This window comes from Euprymna scolopes, chromosome 20 (genome assembly GCF_053919585.1).
Source record: "Euprymna scolopes isolate OS-2025 chromosome 20, ASM5391958v1, whole genome shotgun sequence".
Classification (NCBI taxonomy): Eukaryota; Metazoa; Mollusca; class Cephalopoda; order Sepiida; family Sepiolidae; genus Euprymna; species Euprymna scolopes.
In genome coordinates this window covers 73,491,598-73,519,163 of record NC_136501.1, presented here as the reverse complement: position 1 = coordinate 73,519,163, position 27,566 = coordinate 73,491,598, and the positions used below count along the sequence as shown (strand labels likewise).

Below are 27,566 nucleotides of genomic sequence, written 5' to 3'. Positions count from 1 at the left end.
GCTGTCGAGAGGTTGGCCCCGAAACAATGGGTATGCTCTACTGATTAACTTACATTATGTTGGAACCGAACTACAATACGCTGCAATGTAACTCAGGCTATGATTTACGAATAGTATAGCTTCAATAGAAAGATGACAAAGCGATCTATATTTTTTATCTGGAATACTCGACACTAAATAGAAGTTGAAATGATACACTTCAGACATGAAAAAAAATCGTATAATAAACTAACTAACCAGATGAATGGTCGAATATTTTATATCCCGCTTGCCATTATAAATTCATAGCGTTTTTTGTATATATATGCTGAGAGTAAGGAAATAAAAGTCCGACAAAGTGGAAATTTTAAAAAGGAAACAAAAACAATGTTTATATATAATTTCAAATGGCGACTCCATTAAAAATGTAGAGAGCTCTGTAAGCGAACATACATTTTTATTTTCGTGTACGTTTAATGCTTCAATAATACTAATTTTCTTGTCGATTGTGGGGCCACGGCAAGGAATCTGATTTTATCAATTTTGACCCCAACTTTAAGCCACCAAATCATTTTTTATAACAAGCTGACGGGAGTCGAGTAAATGATATCGTTTTGAAAAGAGGCAATGCGAAAATCTCGCTAAAGAACAATAAAAGTGAACTATGTTTCTGTATTTTAGAAAACGCTCTTCTAATCCAAAAATTTAAACAAAATATATTTTCTGTACAAGCTGCCACAAAACAAGGTGCAAATATAAACTTTAGCCCCAATAAATGGTATACCCGAATGGAACTGTATTCGACATTAAAGAAAATGGAAGACTATATTATTTAAATAGCGTAGTTTCATCGAAAACCGCCTGCCATGATCTACAGACATGTCATAAAATTCTTGGGCACTGCAATATTCCTGATATCAAAAAGTTCCGACTGTAGTTGGTGGAATGAAAATACAAACATAAAAAAACTTCAACTGCGACGTCTGTACGCAAGGGAAAATGACAAACTATCAAAGCAAGCTACCAGACAAAAAGGCCAAAAAATACTATCAATGGTGCATTGTGACTTGAACGGTCCCGGGGAACCGATGGCCAGAGAACATTATAGATATGTGTTGAATTTCGTAGATGGCCATTCATATTTGTAAAGATAGGTCTTTACAAAATGAAAAAAAACTACAGCATCAGGCGTAGATCATTACAAAACTAGATCTGTTGCTGAAGGGTACTCTCAGATTAACGGTATAGAATATTTTTCTACGTTTTCAGCGACCACAAACCTAACGACAATCAGAATTTTACTGCAAATCGCATCACAATATGACCTAAAAATCCATCAAATGAACGTAAAAAATGCTTATTTGAATGACCTAATAGACTGTGACATTTATATTACCCCTCCAGAGGGATTTATAATGAAAAATAAAAATAGCTTGTGGCGACTTAACAGCAAGTGCTCAGTGTTGGAATACAGTATTTCATGATTTTATTATTAAACAACAATTTAGACAATGCGCTGTAGACTCCTGTTTATATACCCAACACAAAGACGATAAACTACTTATTTTGGTGTTGTGGGTCGATGATATTTTAATCGCATCAAATTGTGACATAATGTAAACCGATGCTAAGAGCAAATTAAGTAAAAGATTCAAAATGAACGATCTTGGCCAAATATCCTGGTTTCTGGGGATAGAATGTACTCAAAGCAAAGGACTTGTTACGACGAATAACACGAGATACCTCGATAAAATACTATTCAAATTTAGAATGGGAGAGTGCAAGAAACGCTCGAAAATAATATTAATAAAAATATACACACAGAATGTGAAATCATAAATGACACACAATACCGCGACATTATAGGTAGTCTTATATATTTAATGACTGCAACCAGGTCCGACATATGCTATACAGTAACAACACTGTCACAAAAATTATCACGACCGACAATTAAGGATTTAAACAGAGCTAAACAGGTCCTGCGTTATTTAAAAGGAACTAAATAACAGAAGTTAGTATTTAGAAAATCAAGAACTCCCCTAAAATTAGAAGGTTTTTCGGATTCAGACTGGGGAAGCGACGAAGATCGCAAGAGTATGTCTGGATATTGTTTCAGGCTCTCATAAAATGGGCCTATTATTCCAGGGAAATCTAAAAAGCAACAGATTGTATCTATCTCTACGTGTGAAGCAGAATTTATCGCGATCACACACACGACCCAGGAAGACCTCTACCTTAAAAATAGCCTAAAGGCTATTTTAGAGCCAGAATTAACTAAAAACCCCGTGGTAATTAATTGTGATAATCAAGCCAGTATAGACTTTGCACACTACACGATAATCAACCAAAGATCTAAGCATATAGATAAAAAATAACATTTACTAAACAACGAGGTGAAAAAAGAATCAATTATTTTGAATTACATATGATCAGAACAAAATATCGCTGATGTATTCACGAAACCCGCCACAAGAATAAAGTTACAGCGTTTTTTTTCTCAAAACTTGTTGGGGGATTCGACTGAATATTTTTGAACGGCTTTGTATGCATATAGATTTATATATATATATATATATATATATATATATATATATATATATATATATATATATATAAAGTCCTGGACAAGACGTTAAACTGTATCCATTATTTTGTATTAACACTTTAACCTACTAATGCGTAACTAATACTTTTGCTGAAATAAAAAACTCTTTAAACGGGTACATATTGCATGTATGTGTATTTTCTGTCATGTTTCTGAAATAAAATGGCGTTGACATTTCAAAATGCATATAGTCTTGTTGATTGATTGATATTTTTTAAATGCCATATAGACATTAAACTATTTCGATATTAAAAAAAGCTATGATGCAATGTATGTAGTTTGAAATGAGTGTATCTTTGTTTTTGTTATCGATTCGCTATATATGGTAATTAATATAGTTAATATTTTTTCATGTAAGTAAATTAACCTGTCTAAATTCTAATAATTCTAATAATGGTATTTTAATATAGGTATATTATAAAAGACAATAAAGAATTTGTGTATTTCTAGAATTTACCCTGCCCCTCCAATCCAAATTGTGAATTGCACACCTCCTCCTGGGTGGTACACTTGTAGTTATTTCTTAGTTCAACATATCGTTTCTTGTTTTTTACCTGTTTTCAATGCGCAGTGACACACAATAATTGTTTGGTAGTCATTGTTTTATGAATTTTGCTGATGCTTTGCTTTAAATTGCGTGGTAATATATATATATATATATATATATATATATATATATATATATATATATATATATATATAAGCATGCGTGTGTTTAAAATTTCACAAACTTATTTAGCTAGATAAATCGCGTGACCATACCCAATAAACTTTGCATTACTCAACTGAGTGCTGGCACTAATCGACGTAGTATTGTAAATCTATTTGCAAAATCTGAAACACAATAAACGAAGCCAAGAAGCGTAAACAGCAAGCATCACCGAAAAAATAATTCTTATCAAAGATGTAGAATTACTTGTTCTGCTTCCTTCAATAATACCTTTTTACATAGACATCGTATTTTCCTTATATGATTTCTCATTTTCTATTTAAGTGGAAGAAATGCATAGCGATTCCTTTACGAAATGAATATTCATGACTTGGATGAAGACAAAAAAAAAAACGATACAATTTGCGGTGTGTATTGAACGATTCAATTGATTCAATGACAACGTTTAGCTACAACCTTACACGAGGAAGACCATCGAATCGGAATACGCTAAAGCAGCTGGAAATTTTCGTGTAATTCAATCTTATAGGTTTTGTCTCTGCCGCTAATTGTGTGACTGTTTACCGTCTGCAATATATGATTTAGATATAAAATGGTGATGATTCCCATTATTGTCTATTTTTATGAGTTCATCTATCCAGTATTTCTATGAATATTTTTAAATTTTAATTTATTATTCAACAATGTTAGAGATGAGTGAACTCTGAATATAGACAGTCTACGATATACATATAGTTTCGTGTCGTGTTCACTTGCTATAATGAACATCCGCACTGAGAACTTTGGGCACGTGCATGAGATAATGTACAATTCATTCTACGATTTAAGCTTAATAGATATCAGTTTAAACATCGAAATGTGTATGCACAAAGAATAAATAACAATGTTCCAATGGTTATGTCAAGATTAATTCATAAAATATATTTTAAAAAATACGAATACAAAATTAAAGCAACATTATTATAATGTAAAAATAAACTAAAGTATATATGATTAAACAAGCTAAAATATACTGATGAATAACTAAATAAAATTGTAAGTTGTAAACGTGGCATGTTTTTCATTTAAGAGCCTCTTCATGTAAAAGCTCTCTACTTGAATCAAGTCATCTATAATGTCACATTAAGCCATAAGTAACACAGTGAATTTAAGGATTGAAAAATGTTATTTTTCTTACAAAATATTTTAAAGTTTCTGATTCAAATTTGTGCTATAATAACAACTCTTAACAGTGCTACAATATTTCTACTTCCACATTTCGCCCTTCTACTTAGCATCCCTCTGATTGATAGAGCTACATTTATATATCTGATTTTCATATTCCCTTAATACTATTTTACTTAATTTTATATTATTATTATTATTATTATTATTATTATTATTAATGTTAATTTTATTACTGTGATTCCACTGTCTATTATACTTATTATTTTAAATGGTTAATCAATATATTCTGTGATATGTTGCTTAAATTATATATCATTACTTTCTCTCTCTCTCTCTCTCTCTCTCTCTCTCTCTGTGCATGTATGATCTCCGTTCGTATTTTCTATCATCTAATCATTGTATCAATCCCCCCAAAGGTTGCGTTTTTCCAATATATTGTTGATCTTTTCAATTTTTAGGTTGTGTTTAAATTACATTGCGTATTTTTAAATTCGTAAGGAACCAACAAATTTTACCCGCCACAGTTCGAATTACAATTCCGATCGATAGAAGTAAAGTATTTTTGGAGTGGTTTAGCAGAAAAAATGTTCTTTCAAATAAAAGTATCGAAAACGCGTTGGATTGTAAAAAAATTGCAGACGAAGAATAGTTTCCCGTAGGTAGCCAATAAAAATTAGTTCCAAGCAGAACACCAGAATTCATGCGTGTATGAAGGCTACGTCATGTGCAGTACTACTTAAGAAATTCAGCATATGTTACTGAGGGATTATTGTTTCTTATTAGGTGGTAGCAGAACGTGGTACCATCTAATAAATCGGTTCTTATCCCCTTGATTCTTGATAAGACATTCCTATTTCATGTAATTATATCCCGTTTTATCCTATTATATGATAACATTATTGTCACGTGTCCCATGTTTTCATTATTGCCTTAGTGTTGAAATTTAAAATAAATAATTAATAGTATTTTTGCGATTTTCTCTTTGCTACCCTTTTCCGTGTCCATGGCAATGACGTTAGCCTTGAAACGAAATTCCGTATGAAGACTAACGATTTCACTGTAAAAATGCTCCCGTTGTTTCGGAATGTGACAAACTACCAGCAGTGAATATAAATATGGACAAATTTGTCGATGTAGTGAAACAATGTACTCATCTTATCACATACAAAGGATTAATCGTTGACGTCGCAGCATTGGAAACATTCATAAAAATTCCCAATGCTCGTTATCGACAGAAGAACTAGACTATTAATTCCTGCCGCCAACGGACCCATCATTAAATTAATTGCAAAAAAGCAGAAAATACTACTAAATATAATACAGACAAACGATTATAACACATGGGTAAAAATGCTGTTAAAGGATGATTAATGTAACCGACTTTCGTAACGTGAAATAATTACCAATGACCACATTCTAGGAATAGATTAAAAGAGAAGACGTAGTATCTGATTTCAATGTTTAAAGTTCTTCGCCATGTACAAAACAAACATTTCGGTGTTTTCCTGTTAAAGTTAGAGAGCTTGTGTCAATCAAAACCACAGATTCAGTGTCACAGATATTTTTGACATCGTCCTAAATATAATGCATTCACGGAAATGTTGTACTGTCTTAAAGTTAGCAATATAACACTGTTTGGTTTAATGCCAGCCCGAAGATCCAAATGTTGCAGCTGTGGGGAAATGGCGAATGCCGCTTTAAAACAAAGACAATACTTAAATCCGGAAGAGAAACATTTTTTCTCTAAAAATCTGGACAATGTAAAACCATTTGAACCCTCTCTCCGTCAAAACACTATGCTAACTTATAAAGACCGAAATGAGAATTAATTGAAAATTGTGGAGGGAAAAATTCCTGGAAATCCTCGAACACATGAAGAAGGGAAAAAGGGCAACAATCTAATGTCAAGAAGAATGATTTGTAAATTGTAAAACTGAAAAAACACTTGATGAACAGAGAAAATTTGCCAAAGTCCAGTATCTCCCGCTCCCTTAAATTCAGACCCCACTCTACCATCAAGTCCGAGCGTACACTCAATTTAGACCAACCGTTTTTTAAACATTTCTATTATTCTAATTTTATTCTAATTTAGTTAACCCCTGTTACAACTCAAAACTTTAATTGATAAAAACAATGTTTCCTCCGATGATCTCTACAATACAGGAAACATCCTACAAGATAATCCATTTGAGCCCTCTTAAAACTTCTAAGACATCCCCCTAAACTATTCTCCTAACATGCGGCATTGTGTTGAAACAGAAAGGACGTAGAAACTAACAAGGTTTGCTTTTAAACCTACGTTTGTTTTGCTGTTTTCTTTCCATCCCACAATTTTTCGGCTTTGTATAAATATTTTCTAAAAAAAAATCATTTAATTCTCATTGAAAATGCATATTTACCCTCACACATATACTAAAATATTGCGACATGTACACACAGAGGCACACACAAACAGAAACTCACACACACACAAACACACACATACACAATCACACATGTGTATATGTATATGAACAATAGTCCCTCCTATCTGAATAAAACACAATTTTTTTATAGTTTTGTTAATAAAACAACACAGCTGATATTTGTAAATATATATATATATATATATATATATATATATATATATATATATATATATATATATATATATCAGATAAAGAAAAACTTTACTGCGATATTCGATTTTATATGACTGTAGAAAGTCAGAAAAAAACTAAAGGTATTCGCAGTCTAATCTCTTCTTCAAAACACATGCGTTAACCAATGAATTCAGGTATTTATGCTCGTATAGTTGCGTTTGTCAATATCAATATCAATAACGCTGGACACGAAAATTTCCACTTATTATTTAATATAAAAATATAAGTTAAATGCGTTTTATCCAGCCTTTTTTAATAGATGGGCGTGTTTAGATAATCATCAGCATCAGGTAAAATATTTATTTCTTTGTGACATGAAAACATTTACATTATTTATGAGCCATGAAAGTTTGCCTACGTCCAGTTGTACTCCTTAGAGAAACTTCAGACCACATTCTTTATGCTTTTATCAACGTGAATCTCGTTTACATCCGATGGATACATAAGAACTGGATGCCTCAGATCTAAGCGAGTTCCATTCATTAGATGCACTTTCCATACGGTCATGGTTATTTGATGTGAATATTGTGAGGAAGGCATTCGAACCTAATGGACAAATGAGAATTTTACGCTTCAGCGCACCCAGCAGATGTAACGGAATTATTTTCCTGCAAATACAACATTTCAACTATCCTTCTTACCCCCCCTCCTGCTTGTGCCGATTCCTCCTCTTTTTACAAGAATGCAAATCAGAGGTTTTACTAATGCAATTCCTCGCGCAACAACCAAAGCGATGTCGAATAGCAACCCCACTGATATATTATGTTTCCGAATCATCTGATCGCTGGGAATAGGATATTGTTTATTGTTAATTGTATTATATATATGCACTCCTCTCGATGAGAGGATCTACCCGTGCGTTGTTTACGCTAAGATTGAATGAGCGTATCTTATTCTTATTGTTCCAATCATTTACATAAAAGCATCTGTCCGTCGGTCATAAAGCAGCATACAATGTGCAGAATCAATGTATAATGTAAATGTCATCTCTGTTAAAATGTGCAATTGCAACTTGTGTAGAAAAGCCTAAAAATCTGCACTGAGTTTGCTTTTGTCGCTTAGTTGTTAGGGAATTTTCGTCACAAACAAAAAATGTTAAATAAATATATTTTACTTCTTAACTTCAATTAAGTTCTACATAATTTTACTTAAGTTATTTATCTATCTACACCAAAGCTCTTAACGACGAATTGCGGGTTTTCATTGCTTGTCGGGCAGTGAATGATACTTTCCTGTTTTCGATAATTTTGTCGATGACTTTTTTTGTATTTACTTTAAATTAAAAAATGCAACAAAACAAATTAAACGATAAAATTATTTCCATATCTACAACATATTCTTTCAGTCAATGTCTGTAAAAATGGTCAACTCCGTAATCTAACTTCCTCATTCACATTCAAATTTCAATTTTGCTTTGTGAGAGAAAACTTTTAATAAATAAAAACACCATCATTATCATCATCATCCACATCTACATCAATAATTATCATTCCTTCACTATTTTTATGCACTGATTAGGATGCCTTACTTGAGATCATTGATGGTTACTTACTGATAATAATCAGGTAAATCCAAGAAAGTTCAGTGACAGTAAATCTCCCAGGATTCCCAAAATCTGTGTATAATTTATTAATTGCTGGTAACGACTATTGATCTCTGGGGTTGATTTTTTTTAGTAATAAGAGTTCTTAAGATTTTAAACCTCTCCACATTTTTCATTGAAGGTTTGGTTAGAGTCTGCCCTCCTCTGATTACCACCTACGTTGATCATTCATGACTATTTTTTGCGGTATCACCCGAGGTGTCATTTGAGGGGGGGCGAAGCAGTTTATAAGATTGCTTCTAATTTCAGTTTTCTCAGCTTAACGCGGTGTTCAGTTATTATTTGCTCTTGTAATAACTACTAAGCTCGTTAGACTTCGTTATTTGTTATCGCAAGATTCCGCAGTAGAAATTTTTCTTGAGATTTCAGTTGTTTTGATATTTGTTGTTGCTTAGCGCTCTTCGCGAATTAAAACAAAAGCGTAGTGCAAATTCTCCTAGCCGACTTCCCGATGTTCAATACTTTCTGTGACGTTTTATTGTTAATGCTCACAGACATCGCGTTTATAGGTATTAATTTGCTTTCATCCATATGGCAATTGCCAGTGACCTAAAGAAAAAGGCTAGCTTGGTGATTAAACACTAGTATATGTCGGTAAAAACATAGCTGGTGATAATTTTATAATACAAGTATATATATATATATATATATATATATATATATATATATATATATATATATTCGAAAGGATATATATATATATACAGGGACAGATATATATATATATATATATATGGACAGATATATATATATACATATATGAACAGATATATATAAGTATATATATATATATATATATATATATAGATATATGGACAGATGTATATACATATATATGGGCAGATATATATATATATATATGGACAGATATATATATGGACAGATATATATATATATAGATATATATATATATATATATGGACAGATATATATATATATATATATATATATATGGACAGATATATATATATGGACAGATATATATATATATATATATATATATATATATATATGGACAGATATATATATATATATATATATATATATATATGGACAGATATATATATATATACATATATATATGGACAGATATATATATATATATATGGACAGATATATATATATATGGACAGATATATATATATATATACATATGGACAGATATATATATATATATATATATATATATGGACAGATATATATATAGATAGATATATATATAGATATATATATATATATATTGACAGATATATATATATATGGACAGATATATATATATATATATATATATATATATATATATATATATGGACAGATATATATATATGGACAGATATATATATATATATATATATATATATGGACAGATATATATATATATATATATGGACAGATATATATATATATATATATATATATACATATATATATATATATGGACAGATATATATATATATATATATATATGTATATATATGGACAGATATATATATATATGGACATATATATGGACAGATATATATATATATATATATATATATATATATGGACAGATATATATATATATGGACAGATATATATATATATATATATATATATATGGACAGATATATATATATATATATGGACAGAGATATATATATATATATATGGACAGATATATATATATATATATATATATATATATGGACAGATATATATATATATGTATGGACAGATATATATATATATATATGGACAGAGATATATATATGTATGGACAGATATATATATATATATATATATATATATATATATATATATATATATATATATATATATATATATATATATATTTAAAAGAGTGTAGCCATCAACAATTGTGGTTTTTTTTAAAAGGTTTTCATCATATTTTTATTTTAAAATATTTTTATAACGCGTTTCGAGCTTAGGGTGTGCTCTCTTCAGATGTTTTCGTAAAAGGTTTTTCTTTAAAATGGGAGTTTGTAGAGTTACCTCCGCTGATATTAAATATGTTTTTCAGAGTGATGTGTGGTCTCAGACATTCTGACTCCAACTGTAAGTGTTCAAAGTGTCCGGTCAAAGGTTTATTCAAAGAGTGGTTTTGGTCCATTTGGTGAAGGTTTTTATGGTTTTTTTAGGGTTCTTTTTAAAGACTTTCTTTCTCCAAGTATAGCACACACTCACGCACAATCACGCACGCATACATATACATTCATGTACATATGCACACGTACACGCACGCAGGCACATACACACACGCACATACATAGAAATATATGTAGGAGCATACATATATACATACCCACCTACACACTCACACACGTACTCGCACACATACACCGCTAACAATTATTTTAATTTTTTTATTTTTTATATATATATGCGCGCGACCATACCCAGTAGAGTATCATTTCTCTAAACTAAACAAACAATAAGAAATTATACGTATGTATGAGTATGTACGCGCGTGTGTGCGTGTGTATATGTGTGTGTGGGGGTGCACATATGATTGTGTATGCGTGTGTGTATATATATATATATATCATCTGTTATCTATGCTACTCTTGTTTGTGTGTATACGTGCACTTAAGTTTGGGTGACAGAATCCATGTATGCATATGTGCTTGGATTAGAAAGGAAACTTCAACCAATATATACATAAGGTGGGATGTATGAATATGTATGTGTGTGTGTGATTGTGAGCTCATGTGCCCATATATATATATATATATATATATATATATATATGTATATATATATATATATATATATATATATATATGGTTGGATGAATGTATACACATCCGTATGTATGTGTGTGTATATATATATACATATGTATGCACATGTATGAGTGGGTAAATGTGTTCGTGTGGATATGGATATACGCGTATGTGTGAAGCCCTGCATATGTCTGTGTGTGTGCATGTGTGTATGTGTATGTGCCTATATAGTATGTGGATGTTTGTGAGTGTATATGCACATACATGTATGTGTGTATATATATGTGTGTATGTGCGTGTATATGTGTGTAAATATATATATATCTTCTCCTACCAATTCTCCATCTTACTTGTGTCTGTGTGGGTGCGTGTACGTATGTCTGAATGATTAAGCGCATATATACATGCGTGTTTTGGTTGGGAAAAAAGTATATACATACATATATATATATATATAAAATAAAAAAAAATAATAATAATTGTTAGCGGTGGATGTGTGCGAGTACGTGTGTGAGTGTGTATGTATATATGTATGCTCCTACATATATTTCTATGTATGTGCGTGTGTGTGTGTGCCTGCGTGCACATATTTAATATCAGCTGAAGTAACTCTACAAACTCCAATTTTTAAGAAAAACTTTTTACGAAAACATCTGAAGAGAGCACACCCTAAGCTCGAAACGCGTTATAAAAATATTTTAACATGAAAATATGATGAACACCTTTAAAAAAACCCACAATTGTTGATGGCTACACTCTTTTAAATATACATTTTTTCTCTCGTTGGAACTACACAACCATCACTTTATATATATATATATATATATATATATATATATATATATATATATATATATATATATATATATATATATATATTGATAAAGATAATAAAGGAGATTGTGAAAGAGATAAAGAGATGTTTGGCTGTTGTCCTTTGTCAGGTTTCTATTTTTTACTCACGCGTTATTATGTATTGATTTGTATATAACCGAATAACTAAGGTCAATTCCATGGAAATCCATGAATTATGAACAACGCTCTATATGTTTCGCTAGTGTCTCATTTATTTATCTAGTAAGACTGCTTGGTGGAAGATTAATGGCATGGTGAGCATTTATTGTTCGGTTTTGTGAGATTGCCAATGACTTTAAAGGTAAATTTTAATTAGAAACGCAAAATAATTGGTGCCAATTCACAGACACCCCTAGTCAGAATCTTAAACACCTTTATAGTTTTCTCATGCCAAAAGCATGAAATAACCATTCGAGTATACTAGTCTAACGACCGAAGAAATACAACGTCTCCTGTCACATTCAAATATATTAAAAGATGATGGCGATGCAGGCCTCTTTTTGACGAGAAAATAATTGAGTCGTGATCTTTCCTTTTTTTTTCTTGCTACTGCATACTGTCTCTTATTACATAGCTGTAGCGGATCAGAAACGCATTTTTTATTATTACTGCTTCAATCTGTTCTTGCGATGCCTTTTAAGAGTCGAGAGATTTTGTCTTAGGAAGCCAAACTCATTTCAAAGACAGATATTTTCCGATGGGGCCGTGGCTCTAAGCTAATTTCGTCCGTATGTGTTTGATTCTTGCTACATCATCTTAACTTCAAACGTCGATGACTTTGCGCGCGGGCGTTGTTACCATCCATTAACACATAGGCGACGTACACCTTCATGCAATCCAACGGCAAATAAAGTAAACGGAATGTACGAAGAATAATTTACTGAAATGTTCTTGAGAATTTCAAGTTTACAGATCCAGCAAATTCAACTGATCAGAACAGGCACGTTCTTAAAATGCAAACTGGGAAAAACACAATCTTAGAAAACACACACACACGCAGACACACCCACACAAATGTATATATATATATATATGTATATATATATATATATATATATATATATATATATTGAGAGAGAGAGAAAGAGAGAAAGAGAAAGAGAGAGATATAGAGAGATGAGAATGTACGTGAGCTATTAAAAAATTACAGGTTCCTATTGATTTAACTCAGAAATTTGAAAACTACGCGTACGAAAGTGGGACCATGTAAACAAGCGACCTTTTGTGCTTTACAGTTTGTTTTTCCACATGGTCACGGACATTCTCATTGCACTTTTGTCAGGAATTCATTGACGCGTTTTATCTTCTGACCCGCATTCATGACAAATATTGCTTTCCTAGATATTGCTGGCATTGTCAACATATGTCATAGAGAGATAAAACATTCAAGTTATGAATGCACTAATTCAGCATCATAATAATTATATTTGTAATCACTTCTGATCCATTCAAGCAGAAGAAAAATAAGAGATAGTACATTTAGAACGCTTCTTATATGCATATATACATGCATATATATATATATATATATATATATATATATATATATATATATATATTCAAGCAAATATTATTAAATACAACGGAGACATTTTGTCTTATAATTCTTTTTTTTAATTTTTCAATTTTTCGTATTGTCTTTTTTGTTTCAAAATCAAAAATATTAATAAAGGATCCATACATGTTGCTGTTACGAGCGCTTTCGATTCGTCGACGAATCATCATCAGGTGTTAAAAATACAGGATTGCGAAAATGAGGATTAAAAATGAAAACTAAAATATATATAGTCAGTGATGAGTTAAAATAAAAGTCGATTAAGAATAAAAGTCGATTAAAAATTCGAGTGTTAAAACCAGCAAGTTCGTAGACACCATGTACGAAGTCCGTCCAACACGGACTACGCAAGACATTTCTGAACGTTACTGCTTTTTTGAAATGCAATGTCATTTATATTAGGTTGAAGAGTTCTAATGTACGACGCTTCAAGAATCTTTAATTTTTTTACATTATTTTCCCGTTGTATAATTTTTGTGTTGTCAACGAGGACCTTTCTAACATTGGAGGGGGGACAGCTATGTTCTTTTTTTAAATGTTTGTAAATCGCGCTTGTGTCGTTAAGGTGCATAGTTATTCGCCGGGACAACGTTGTTGTTGTATGCCCAATGTATGTATTATTTTTGGAGTTACATTCTCCAATAGAGCATTTAAATTTATACACTACATTGGTTTGCTTCAACGTTTTTATCGCCGGTGAAGAGTTGTTTTTAACAACAAGGTTTTGTGCTCGAAATTTCCTATAATAGATAATAAATTTAATTTTAAAATTACTGTCAACAGACGTCAAGTATCTTCGTATAATATTTTTTATTGCATTTTCTTCGATTCTGAAATTAGGCGTCATTTGATTTTGGTAAAATATATAAATGGGGTTTGCATTGCGGTGTTGGCTAACATTATTATTCTGGTTATCGGAAGATTGTAGCATTTTTTTAATTTGTTCATCAACAATGTAATTGGGGAAATGATTATTGATGAGTACTTGTTTAATGTTTTTTTATTTCAATTAGCAATGCTTTTTTTGTGGAGGATATCATTTTAGCGCGACTTAGTAAATTTTTGATTATGGCTATTTTGTACCTTTGTGGACACTCACTTTTAAAGTTCAGGAGGCTAGAGTTTATGCTAGTTGTTTTTTTATATACAGATGTATTACAAGTGTTATTAGACGTATCGATAAGGACATCAAGAAATGTAATTTTATTGTTATTATTTAACTCTACTGTGAATTTTAAAATTGAATTTTCTTGAAAGAGGTGCTGTAATTGGTGTATCTGTTCATTATTTTCAGCTAAAATGAGAATGTCATCCACGTAGCGTACATATATATATATATATATATATATATATATATATATATATATACATTTCATCAAATAAAATAGACGTTTTTTGTATATTAATTATTTTCCCCATCTTTTCGAACTTCCGATTAACAATCTTTACTTCTGGCAGGAACTGGCTAATGTAATCAGAATAGTGATCCTAAGGCAAGTCCTAGTGCTTTCCAATCCTCCAGGATTCATCGTCAGGGATGAATTAATCTAACTGGTTTTAAACAATTTATATACGTTTTGTCTCGTTTTAATTATTTGATTCTATTTATTTATTTTTCCCTTTTTGTCCATTGGTTAAAATTTATAGCATCCTGAAATGTTTACAAAACTATTAAATAAATACCTTTACACACACTTCAGAATGTTATTACTATTGGTAAAGTTTTTTTTCTTATTAATAGTATTTTCGATGTTATTTGTAATGATTCTATTATTTAAAGCTTTTGTGTACTATTGGTTTGTTCAAGTTTAGATGTATTGTAAACTCAATTCTTCTTAAGTTTGAACAGAGGACATGGATGTTGATTATCAAGTGGTTTAATATAGCGCTGTTTTCGGAACTATGCATGGCTATCTCCTCGACAAAGTGGTGGTAGTCAAACCTATATATATATATATATATATATATATATATATATATATATCTGTGTGTGTGTGTTTTCAACTTTATTGCTGGAGATACAATTTTCCAAAGCGCATTTGAATTTATAAATTAAGTACATCCTATCAAGCAACTCAGTCGAATGGGAGTAGTTATTATTTATAATCAGATTAGAGGGTTTAAATTTATTATTGTGAATAAATAATGTTCTTTTTTCTTATCGTCTATAGGTTGCACATTTTTATTAAAAACTTAAATACTTTTGCGCCTAGTCTATGATAATAATACATTTGGTTTTTGTAATAAAGTTTTGTATGTGTAGTAGGAGTAGGGGTGGATCCTTTATTATTACGGTTAATATTTTTTACATTTCCTAGTCTGTTCATCAGCAACATAGTTGGGATATATTCCATTTACTAACGTTTGTGTACTAATGTTGAATTCGTGTTCTCACCTAGTTGGGGGAGGGGATATTAAGTTAGCTCATGTTAGTAACTAATTAATTAAAGCAGTTTTGCACCGATAGGGGAACTCACTTAAATAGTGCAGGATAGATGGATCATTATTAGTATATTGTTCTTGTGTAACTCATGAGTAAAATTAAGCATGAAGTTTTTTTTCGAAAATATGGTTGTATGGTGCTAATACCGTTTTCATTTTTGGTAAGTATTAAAATATCGTCAATATAACGTAAGTAGATTTGTGGTAGTTGCATCATCTAGTTCCTACCAGAGGTGCAGACTGTTATTCAGAAGTTGGAAAGGATCAGGAAATTAATTAATAGGCAGAAACATCTACTTTATTTTATGAAATATGCCTATATGCCCTATAGAAAAATGTATATATATATATATATATATATATGCATGTATGTCGCTATATATATGTATATATATATATATGTATCTAATATATGTATCAATATATGTATGTATATATATGTATATATGTATGTATATATGTATATATGTATATATATGCATATATATGTATATATATGTATGTATTAATATGTATGTATATATCTATGTATATATACATGTATATATATGTATGTATATATATGTATATGAATATATATGTATATATATGTATATATATGCATGTGTATATATATGTATGTATATATATGTGTGTATATATATGTATATATATGTATGAATATATATATATGTATGTGTATATATATGTGTGTATATATATGTATGTATGTATATATGTATGTATGTATATATATATGTATATATATATATATATATATATATATATATATATATATATACTTGTATTACCCGTTCAAAATAAGAAAATGCATACATGTGCTTAGCATAAATGTTCCTGCAAGGTTATGGTGGGATGTGGTTAATGTGTGGTCATTTTCCGGATAGATAATAGCACCTTCATTCTAAACTGTGCATCGAACATATATCATCATACCGAGTTCGATGCATCGTATCATAACAATTTTCAATACCAAATTTAATGCAGATACACCCTATAAGTTTTTAAAAAAAAGTAAACGGTCATGGAATATTTTCATATTTTTCTCGTTTATTTTAAATCCATGAATCGGGTGAAAATATATAGAGCATGGACTCATACAGGTGCGTATTGATTGTTATTCATAAGCTTTGTTAATAAAAGAGTTGAAACCTTACACAAATGTATGTGTATGTGTTATTTATTTTTAAATAATTGTAATAGTGGCACAGTTTTGATTTTGTGTAAGTATGCATAATCAATTTCGTTGTCTACAGATTTTAATAATAAAAACACTATTTCATTTTCATTTGATCATTTTCATTTGTTCCTCTTATTCTTAAAGATTTCATGTGAAGGACCTAAATTGAAGACAATGAGTGGAGCTGATCCCAAAATGCACAATTTTAAATGAGTTTATCTCCATCTAGAAATACACCGCTTCTTTGAAATATGTCAGAAACAAATATTAAGGCAACGATCGGCATCTTTACGGAGAGGAAGATCTCCAAATATCTTCTTCTCTTAGATTAATTTCGTATATTCGATCAAATACTATAAAAGCAAATGAATTTTATTTACCTTTTTTTTAAAACGCATTTATTGAGCAGAATAATAAAAAGAAAAAGAATTAAATGATAAAAAAAAACTTATATAATCTTATTTGTTTTCAAAATGAACATTTTTCAATTCATCGTTTGTTTCACGTAAATCCTTTCGGCAACGGATTAGATTTGTAAATGAAATAAAAATAGGTTTTTGTTGACCAGTGAATACATATGCAAACGGTGATGAGCTGAAAGTATGTTAGATAAATTAAACAATGTTGATCAGATGAATATATATATATATATATATATATATATATATATATATATATATATATATATATATCGTTTTACTGCAGTCGAAATTCTCAGAAATAAAGAGGAAGACAGTTACTAGGGCTAATATTTGATTTAGTTACGATATAGATATTCGCATAGTGAAAAATTCTCCCCTAACTCTCAAAGGTTTGGTTAGTAAAAGAGTAAGAACATTAATTTATCTCTAAGTATTTGACTACTGGTTGATGACAATTTAACAGTTACAAAGTATATATTTCATTGTATTTTCTTCAAACCAGATTCTCAGACAAGAATTATCTTGTTTAGTGCAGTTACTGTTGACAACATTACGTAGAGAATTGTCACTATTCCTCGTATGCTTTGGGCAATAGAGTCAGGGACTTATTTTGGGCTGCGAATAAAATTTTGAATATTTAGTCAAGAGCGTACTGTATTCTCATGCCAGCTACTGTCAAAGTATTGTAGAGGAATCCTTTACATTCGGACTAAGAGTTTAGTATAAATTCAAATTCTTTAGTATTATACATGCATACATATATACGTACATGATGGCAGCACTTCGTTCTCGAGTATTGTCATTACTTAATATATCTCTGGCAGTGTTTCTCTCTGAACCAAAATACTGTAAGTTTACAACAAGAGAACGCCCATACAAATTTATTATGTTTACACAATAAGCTATTACTTTACTTTACTATTAAACGACATTTTAGACACATTATTTCGTGATAAAAAATACATTTATTCCTAGGAGCGACATCAGAACCATTATCATAATCTACAGAGGAAGTAATGCCAATTTTATCCCCATTCTTCACCGCGTGAATTTATACTTTTCCTAATTTCTTGTGTCTATGCCATCATTAACTGGCTACAGTATTTATACACATCGCATACTCTTACCACTTTTCATCTACACAAATGATGATGTATCCCTTACGTGTTCAGTGGATGTCGATTTGCTGAACACTAAGCGTTAATTCATTCAAATTAACGGTATTAGCCTAAAAACCAAACGCTCACTTTCATTTAAACACGGCTTTTTTCGATTACATACATACAAAAGAGAAACCTTCGGACTTATTACTTATCGCCTTAAACACATCTGCAACGCAGTACACATGTATTTACACATTAAACAAATGTTGCCGTGTGTGTGCCATTACACTAATATGCCGAAGAAACTTCCGCACGTGTATGCTTATGTTTACACATATAAACATACGTGTGCGTTTGTGTGGGTTGACTTGCTTGCGTGTCTTTGTGCATATGTGTGTGTGGCATTAAACTAATAGGCCGCAAAAAATTGGGCAAGCATGTTTGCGTTTCTACACATACATATGCACATGTACACACATACATGTGTGCGTGCGTGTTTTTTTTTGTTTACTTAAGTGTGTCTGTGTTTTTGTGTACGTCTGTGTGCGGGCGTGTGTTCGTCTGTGCGCACCATAAAACTATTAAGCCGCATAAATCCATAAACAGGGGTGTGTTGGTGTTTATATATATATATATGGTCGTGTGTTTGCTTATTTGTTTGCTTTTCTTACGTGCCCGTGTGTATGTGTATGTGTATGTGCATGTATGTGCCTACGTGTGAGTGTGTTTTCATTCGTTATGTTAACATGAACGTACAACATCAGAACATATAATACATTTTCACCTTTGGCTCGAAAAGCAACTTATCATTATATTTACTGTTTCGCGGTGATTTTTACTTATGTAAAATAAATACCGAAAATGTACAACAAATTGACTTTTTCCGTTTGAAACTTAATTATTTCGTTTTTGTTTATAAAATTTTATTTTCATATAAACAAAAATAGAAATATATTGTTGAATGTTCTTCTTTCAATTAATTTCGTTTTTGAGGAGCACAATAAAAAATAAATATTAAAACGGAGAAAAATTTCCGTTTCATCTTAAGAACAATCGTAGAACAGAGCATCCTTCGCAAGTTTTAAGGGATTATTTTTTTTTTATAATTACAAATTTAAATCATTGTGCATTTATGCAAACAGTTCTTCTTTTTTTTTACACGGTGGTCACCACTTATCAAGGCCCGGAAGTCACTAAGGGATAAGGGTTATTGCAAGTACAGTACGTTAGTGTGGAGATTTATTGAAGTGTTTACTTGAAGTGGCGGTTCATTAGGAATTTATTTATGTTGTACTTGAAGACATCCAAGTTGTAGTCAGGTGGCAAGCAGGCAGACGGGACAGTTCCTCAGGCGTGCAGTTCTAAGAAAGAACCTTTTCCATTATTATTATTATTATTATTATTATTATTATTATTATTATTATTATTAAACAAATAAATAAAAAAATAAATCATTGACGTTTCATTTCATTTCAACTTTCAGTTTAAAACTTGACGGATGCGAACTATTTAGTGCGGTGATTGGGCCAGGATATTTCCCTTGTCATATTTACAAAAAAACAAAAAAAACAAAACAAAAAAAACATCAAACTAAACGATTAAACTCATTAAAGTAATATTTTGAAAAACATTATTTTTAAAACTCTTGATTGTTGCGTTTATAATCGCTGAGATTAACGTAATAAAAGAAAAAAACAGGTTACTGTGTGGACCACAAAGGGGGACCATTTCTGTAACCTTCATAATTTTTTTTCATGTCCACTAGGTCACAGCAATGTGTGGTCGGGTACAACTTGTAATTATATAATTCATTACTTCTTTACTAAAGCGTCCACGGGTCGGTTTTCAATTATTCATGTTGAAAGAAATTCAGTAAATTTGGGGTTAGCGTCGAGGTCTTAGGTTTATAGACGATCACCTGTGAAGTCCGATGCAACGCTTTGGATTTACTGATAATAGGAAATCAGCTTCATGTAAAATCTAACGGACTCGTCTGGCTGGGATATGTCTTAGAAAAAGATATGATTCATTCGTTTCAAAGAAGTGGATCTTATTATTTGAACTATAATGCTTTCCGTTATACATAAGACTGTAGGTATAAATAACCCAAATAGTTGTCGATTACACTGGGCTTTGGTTAGATTAACAACAAAAATATCACAAAAAAGTGATAGATTAGAGAAAAATAAACATTATTAAACGCAAGTTTAATTCTCTCCAGGTAAGATTTTAGGACATAGTTTATGCCATATATATCCGGAGATATTAAATGAACAATAACATCTATATCTAGTTTGGATTTAATATTCACAGACTCGTATTGAACTATTTTGTAGAGCACTTTATTTTTGAACAAGCAATACTTTAAAAGTATTATCATCGGGCTCTTTCAAGGTCTACAACCTTTTCTCTTATAGTAAAATAAAAAATAGAAAATGTATGCTTCTATCTCTAGTATACATTAGAAATGACCGCCCAAAACAAAACTTTATCTGATCGGATATATCATTATGATTGAGATGACGATTTAGCAAGGGTTTTCTTAATACTTTGTTTGACTACATTTGTTTTGGTTTTATTTCATCGATTTGTTTTGTCGATATGGTGCAATTTGTAATGTGGTCACATTCTCTACTAATAAAACGAAATATAATCACTTATGAACACATGTTGTCATTTGCGTATATAGAAATTAATTTGAAAATAAAACATAAGAACATATAATAAAAATAAAATGCCATGGTTGTAGAATGAATATCGGTTTGATTATTGGAAACGTTGAAACCTCTAAAATCTGAAATGTATATTCATTGCTTTCATAACTTGTTAAAATCTGAAATATATTTTACTGAACGTATTTTAAAGAATATGCATATATCTTAGGACAAACTCTGGATATGTAACTTGTAATATGCTAATTTTTATTAAAACATATCCGCTGCCGAATGTCACGAATGGTGAATTCCGAACAAAATCATTTAAAATGTGCTTGATTTCGATTTTAAAATGTATGTGCATAATCTACCTCTGCATAAATATAAATTCGATGAAACGTGTTATTTATCGCTGAAAAATATAGATAAAATTTCATGCAAATCGAAAATATTGGAATTATCTACCATGAAAATTAATCATATTTTCCAGTCTTGATAAAATACTTCTGAAGTTTTTGGAAATATTTTATATTGATATTTAATACTTATGTTTTAATTTACGTCAAATCGGGATTATCTGAATTATCATAAAGTGATTACTGTCCGGATGTTCTACATTTGCATAAGCAAATTAAGCTAAGTATATCCCCAGACGCGCAGCTGGTAGATGTATTCTACAATTAATAATAACAAAAATAATTACTTGCATAGTGTGCCCGTACAAACGTACACGCATGCATAATTTTCTAGATATGTGTTTTGTGTGCGTATTTTTTACAGTCTGCAAATTTTTACAGAATACCGTAAAACATCATACACATACTAAAGCACATACATACATAAATAAACACACACATACCCATATATATATACATATTTATATGCGTGTTTGTGTGCACATACACATACATATATGGATTTTGATATGCTTGGCGATGTTTAATAAGCAAATAACTAATGTGCTTTCGATAAATTATTTCTGAAATTCTTCTTATTTAAAGTTAATCATTTATCCAACGAAAGCCGGTTTCATCCAAATTTATCTATTATCTGATCCTAATCCCATACGGTTGAAAGAATAACAAAAACGTGTATAATGAATCGAACTGGCAAGTCAAAGCAAAAACAATTAATTAAGTAAAAAGTAGTTTGACGGTGAGAAGCTTAGTGAGCATGGGGTAAACGAATACAACGTTTGTTAGTGCATATTCGCCACCTAGTTCCCTTTTGCATTTATTAAAAATGTCCTAAATAAAAACAAAAATGTGGTGAATAATTGTTGGTATTTTCCACGACAGACGATCACATTTGCTTTATTAGTTTTGTATTTGTGTTAAAAGCAATACATGCTCAACACGACGGTCGAATAATATCGACGTTAAATTGTGACAAAGTTATCAACAAAATCGCCATTAATATATTTCTTTATGAAAGAGAAATTCAATTTTAAAATATATATTAAAATGTTGTATTAATCTTATTTTAATTCGTTACACCCACGGGACATTCAGATTTCTTTGGTGAATATATCCTATAAATCTATTCTATAACAACCACATGTTTATGAAAACTGTAAGTAACGATACGAGTTATTCCCATCATGTTATAATTTGAATATTTAAGTATGTCTGAATATAAACAAACTTGTACAACTCATACAAAAATGTATAAAATATTAAGAGTCTTAAACTATAACAATAAATCATAAACTTTATTCGCAAGTTATTCGTTAAAATTCATTTCTTATAGAAGTAAACGATTTATTTATATATTTTATAATAACAATATCATTAAAAAATAAACATTAGCACAAGTCTTAACAGAGCTCAAAATTAAATATGTTTTTATGTATCGTAATGTTTAGGATTAAAAATCATTTGGTGATATAAAATTAAAACAATAATGTGATACATAGTTCTCTGGCAATGCATATTATGCACCCCCTCTTTCTAATAAAAAACCATCAACGTCTCGAGGACAAAATACAGATCATTATCTTAAATTGATTTTACGAACTGGCTATTAAAATAATTCGCCTTTATTGTTTTGTGTTGCCCAAGAAAATTGTATTAATTCTTTACAAATTAGTTTTAGTTTATAGCGTGTTGACGAATCCATTACAATTTTTTGAATGCAGACAAATTATTACGGCGGGGAATACCGTCAACAAATAGATGAAATGCATAAAAAATTTCAGAAAAACACCCATTTATCATTGGTCAACAGAAATGGCGCAATTATCCTCCACGGCATTGCCCAACCGAATGTTAGTAAACCGATCATGAAAATGTTGAACGAATTGAGTAACGAAACTCTTCCTCGTCCGCTATACTCTCCTGACGCCTCACTCCTCTCACTTTTTCAAGCATCTCGGACACTTTCTGCGTGAGAAATTCTTCAAAACCTATCAACCAAAGACCTTCCGCTATTCTATCGCAACCAGAACGCTAATTCGTAGGATACTTGAATCAGTACACTAGGTTTACGTTGACAATATTGTATTGATTCCTACGGTGTTTATTTCGATAAGGTTTGTTTGAGACGAGATATATTGATCTGCGTTTAAAAGGTAAACTCCGCAAGATTTCTTGCCAATCTGATAGATTGATTTATAATTAATTAGTGGAGTAAAGTGAAAAGCAAAATATTCATTGGAATGATTTCAAATATATTATCAATAATAAGCATATCGGAAATCTCTCATCGATATGATATTGAAATGTTATGAAAACGTGTTGCAATTATACACAATAAATTGGCTTTTAGAAAATCTCTTACGAATTGGGGTTACAAAGGTTATCGACTCTGAGCGCTTCCTGGTCTCTCGAAGTTCAGTAGCACAAAATCTTGTGAATATTATTCAGAGAATAAAGACGATGTTCACTGCATGTCATTACTTCTTTTCTAAAGCGTCCACGGGTCGGTTTTCAATTATTGCTGCTGAAAGAAACTTAGTAAATTTGGGGTTAGCGTCGAGGTCTTAGGTTTATAGACGATCACCTGTGAAGTGAGTTGCAACGCTTTGGATTTAGTGATAATAGGAAATCAGCTTCATATAAAATCTAACGGTCTCGTCTGGCTGGGATATGTCTTAGAAAAAGATATGATTCATTCGTTTCAAAGAAATGGATCTCTTTGAAGAATATTGGCACTTCCAGGATCATTAAATGGCAAATATACAAGTATACAATTTAATGAATTAGGTTCGATAGTTTGAAGTGCAAGGAATAAAAAAATAAGAGGGGAATGAATGATGGATTAAAAATAAAAAAAAAACGCATAGTATAAATGGGTACAATACACGATAAGAGGAAAAGGGTACAGTTAATGTTAGAGAGATGGTAATGGAAACTAAAAAGAGCATACTTAAAGGGAGAGGAAAGAAGAGTGAGTTAAAAGTAAAACAAAGAACGAAAACGATGAGAGAATTACAAAGAAATAAATAGAGAAAAAAGTTGTGTAAAAAAAGAGAGAGGATGAGGTATATAAGATGTAGACGGAAAAATACCAAGTTAATTGCGTGGAAAAAATCCAAAAAGAAAATTCTAGAAATTAAGAAATAATTATATAAATAAGTGCAGGAAGGAGAGACAGAAATCTAGAAAAAAAATAAACTTATGAATACGGAAGCAAATGCGACAACTAGAAAGGAATACGTGATCCATGAAAAACGAAAAATAATGCAATCAATAAAAACAAATAAAAGTCAAAAGGGAATTAAAATGTCTGCAGTAAAAACACAGAACAATGTGAAGATTGTAAAGAAATGATTGAAAAAACAATGAATGAACTCGGATTTTTTGGTCATTTATCTTATCAGAATATACATTCAATGGTAAAATCTCATATCCACTTTATATACGTATGATTTACATATTGTTTTATTTTGTGTGTACATTTTGTTAATAAGTTGTCATTAAATGATACTATCTAATAAACCCAATAAGTAGATGTTAACAGGTACACTCACGTGAGATTTACTATCTAGTGTAGAGTTGCTTTTCATCATACAATTTTTTGCAGATGAGGATAAGAATATATAAATGGCGGTAAAATAGAGTTAGCAGATAAAGGGCAGATATGCATTTTAGGCTGTACGGAAGGTAGAAACAATGACTTTATCAAATATTATCAAAGAAAGATTAGTGCTGTAGTGGATATGTTTTATTTCACCTATTGATGGGACTCTGGTAGATGTGACCATTCCGTGTCAGTGTGTGACTATAACGAAAAGTTGATTCCAAACTCCCCAAAGTTTTCAGAATTGGGCCCCCATACATAGATGCAACTATTATTGACAAACAATAATATCAATGTGATGGAAGTGCTAGAGAGCATCACTTTTCTATATAATGTCTGTGAAAGAAGACGATAAAATAAAAAATATGCTATAAAAATAAAATAATCACTAGCGTGATAGTGTTAATCATAAAAACATCACTTTATATATTTAATTACTTTGTGTTTCGTGCATGTCATGTCGGACATTTCGATAAAGTATTGGCATGATGTTTATCTGTTTTTACCTCACGTCTATATTTCCCCATTAAAATCCGTTACATTAATTTCGTAACAGATTAGATTCCTCTTCTCGATAAAAAGTCCATTCATTAATGGCTTCATCCCAATGTGAAAAGGGTCATAAGGATGCACGCATATTGCGGCAATTAAACGATGTTTTCGCAACACGGATGTTCACCTAATAGTAGACATTAACGTTGGGTGAGTACTTACATGGGTTACTGTAAAAAATATTATCTGCTATGAGTAAATACTCCACTTTCCTCGATTTTACGTTCTAAAAGCAAGATATATGTCTTTATACAAGATGTAATTTTTCTCTACTAAGTCAGCGAAAAGATCTCGACTGACATGTTTTCATATTTATTTCAATCCAAGATGTTTCTTCCGAGGAGTCTGATTTGTTGCAACATTTAAAAGCGACTTTAAATCTAACTGCTTATTCATTGTTTGGAAATCGGAGCAGGCACGCTATGAAGCTATTTGATAAAGAAGCTAACATGGACGAAAGACATGCGATGCCTATTGACCTAATGTATTAAAAACCAAAGTTGTACATGGATGTAAACAAAATCAACAGGAAGACAGTTGGATAAGCCTACAGTTCTATATTCTGTATTATAAAACTGTATCGCTTGTAGGGCGACAATTAAATAAGAACTAAGATATATAAACGTATAATGCCTTTCCAGAAACATACATAACGACTGATGAATTGGTTGTCAAAGGTTTGATTAATACATAGAGAAGCTTATTGAATATAACGATTTTATTTGTTAATAGATATAAACGAGACATTTTTATTCCATTAAAATTATAAGTTATACATTAAACTCATTTTAATTTTAATTTCTCGTAATTTACTCAGTTCTAACAAGTATTCTTTTAATGTTTTCATTTTATCGCTATGCATTATTGTCGTGAGTATAACATCCATCAAATATGCTCCACCTGTTATGTACAAAATATACTGTTCTATAAGTCAACAGGCGCTGAAAGGCGATTCAGATATCAGCAACAATTATAGAAAAAAACGTTTTTGTTAATGGTTAAAACTGTATTCAATTCGCCCTCTGGCCCAAAGTCGGTGAAGAGGTGGACGGTTGCAAAGAGATAGGAATATCCGTTTATAAAAGCTGTCTATCTCTCGCATTCAACGCTCCCCAGGGATGATTATCAAGGAAATATGAGCTGTGAATTTGTAACCAAGTAATTTGTTTGTTTAGACGCTCATGAAAGGTTCGAATCCCGAGTGACATTTTTGCAACATTTAGCTCACTGTGACGTCAAAGAAATTGAATCCTCTTCCTTTCTCGATTCAATCTTCGTCAGGGAAGCGATTAGTTTTCCATCATAATCTTTCTACTCCAATGGAATTAAAAGATAGCGTTTACCCCTGACACCGGGCGATCAACGACAACCCCATTCAATCCATTTGT

General features: G+C 30.8%; 1 protein-coding gene across 1 annotated transcript in view; it reads right to left on the bottom strand.

Moving 5' to 3' along the window:
- Positions 1-27,566, bottom strand: part of LOC145241463 (glutamate receptor ionotropic, NMDA 2B-like) — an 849,005-nt gene that overhangs the window by 578,376 nt on the left and 243,063 nt on the right. The gene's annotated exons all lie outside the window — the stretch shown is intronic.